Genomic DNA, 2,755 nt, shown 5'->3' on the forward strand with positions numbered 1-2,755 from the left:
GAATCTGTTGTGAAGGGGCAGTGCCCATGCTATCCTAAGTATTTATTAAATATCCTGTATTTTGTATTGCTATGTAAATTATCACAAACTTAACAGCTTCAAACTTAACTTAGTTTGTAAGTAGTTTTAACTACTTAACTGTAGTTCTATAGTTAAGAAGTTCAGGTAGGCTCAAATGAGTTCTCTGCTCTCAGTCTCACAAAGTTGAAATCCAAGTGTCAACCAGGCTGGGCTCCCATCTGAAATTCTGGGTTCTCTTCCCAGCACATATGGGTTATCAGCAGAATTCAGTTTCTTGGGGTATAGGACTGTGGTTCCCATCTTCTTGCTGGCTGCCTGATAGGTGTTGCTCTCAGCTTCGAGGGGACACCTTCTGCTCCTAGCCATTTGACCTTCTCACAACATGACAGCTTACTTCCTTAAATCCAGCAGAATAATCTCTAGTAGAAATACATCTCTTATACAGAGACAGAAATACAGACAGAGATACATTCAGATACAGATACAGATTGATATCTATATATGGTAGTGTAAACACAAGAGTGACTATCCTATCATACTCAGAGAGCCACACTTAAGGGTAGAGGATAATACGAGGCACATACAATAGTAAGAGAGAATCTTGCAAGACATTTCAGGATTCTGTCTATCACACCCTCTACTATTTTAGTTGCTTTGATTCCTTGCCTGCTTAGAATTGTAGTGTCACTGGAACAACTCACGTTTAGCTGGACTCCTATGCCTAACCCTTTCCTGACTAGCTCTGTTCTACAGGTTGACCATTTACAGGCATAAATATAACATTTAATTGCCACATGTTTTGAGGAAATAAATAAAATTGTGTTTAAAAACAAAATAGAATATTTTGGGGAAAGACCAAAGAAAATGAGCAGTATATGAAAATGAATACTACCTTGCACTCATTATGATGGCTATAGTTTTAAAAAAAGAAAGAAAATAACAAGTGTTGGCAAGGACATGGAGAAATTGGAACCCTCATACATTGTTGATATGAATGTAAAATGCTTCAACTGTTGTGGAAAACAGTTTGGCAGTTCCCAGAAAGTTAAACATAACATTGCCTAACAATTCTACTCTTAAGTACATACTCAAAAAATTGAAAACTGATACTCAGCAAATACATGTATACCTATGTTCACAGAAGCACTAATCACACTAACCCAAAAATAGAAACACTCCAAATGTCCATCAATGGATGAATGGACAAGTAAATTGTAATTTATACACACAACAGAATACTCTTCAGCCATAAACATGAAGTACTGATAAATGCTACTTCATGATCAACTTCAGAAACATGCTAAGTGATGGGCACCTGTTAAGCGTTTGACCCTTGATTTTGGCTCAGGTCTTGATCTCGCAATTTGTGAGATCGAGCCCCACATTGGGCTCTGTGCTGATAGCACAGAGCCTGCTTGGAATTCTCTCTCTGTCTCTCTGTGTCTCTCTGTCTCTGTGTCTCTCTGTCTCTGTCTCTCTTTGCTTCTACCCCACTTGCTCTCTATCTCTCTCCAAAAGTAAATAAGTAAAAATAAACTTAAAAAGAAACATGCTAAGTGAAAAAGTTCAAACACCAAAGACCACATATTGTATGATTTCATTTACATGAACTATTCAGAAAGGGAAATTAGAAACAGGAAGCAGATTGATGACTGCCAGGGGCTAGAGGGAAAGGGATTGGGGAAGCAACAGCTAAACAGACATGGGATTTCCTTTGGAGTGATAGAAATTTTTTAGAACTAGATAAAGGTAGTAGTTGCACAACACTGTGAATTTACTAAATGCCACTGAATTGTTCACTTTAAAATGGCTAAGTTTATGTTATGTGAATTTCATCTTGATTAAAAAAAAAAAAAAAGAAAACCAAAAACCAAGGAAAGAAATATCCATTGAGGGAAAAAAACATGTCAGTGAAGAAGAAATTCTTCACAATTCTTGAACTGTTTTTCTTCTGGTGTTTCTTTTTCTAATTGGGCTGAAAAAGGAGCAGAGCCACAGAGAAATCTGCCATGTAGGTGAGAGAGATGAGTGTTTGCTAATACCTTTCTTCTCCATGATGAACAGCAAGAGAAACTCCAGTAGGCATGTGAGCCTATACTGTTGCAGCAGTTATAAGGAGCAGATTTTGAGACTGCTTGCTTTAACATAAACATGATTCAGTACAAGCAAAGTCCCTGAAGAACCAAGACAAAGAGAACCATGGAGGTTCCAAGGTGTTTTAAGTATATACTCAAGAACAGAGTGAAAACAGAAATAAAGGGCAACTGAAACTGGAGAAAAGATAACCAGCTGTGCCTAAGTGTGGCATTTCTGTTATTCTCTGACACATACTACTTTAGCGAAAGGTAATATGCAAATGGAGGTCACTGACATTTACACTTCTATTTAATGATGGTTTTTAATGGAAGAAAAATAAAATTACATTGGCCAGATATATTCCTATTTATGTTGACATGTTTAATTCACTTCTGTATATTAAAGTTGGATTTTCCTTAATTAGTTGAGGCATTTCAAGGTATCAACATGGAAATTACACTTTTCACCAACAATCCTGAACTGCAAATATATTCTAATCATTGCATTTCATTCCACATATGCTGAAGGATTCCTTGGGAGCCCCCTCAGAAAATGATGAGGTGCAGAGAGGAGAAGGCATCCTAGTGGCCAAGCTCCAGACCCCCGCCAGCACACACCCATCACAGTGGCTCCACTTTGTATCTACCTAACATATCAT

This window comes from Panthera pardus, unplaced genomic scaffold (assembly GCF_024362965.1).
Source record: "Panthera pardus isolate Hobbes unplaced genomic scaffold, ASM2436296v1 HiC_scaffold_16, whole genome shotgun sequence".
NCBI classification, from domain to species: Eukaryota; Metazoa; Chordata; class Mammalia; order Carnivora; family Felidae; genus Panthera; species Panthera pardus.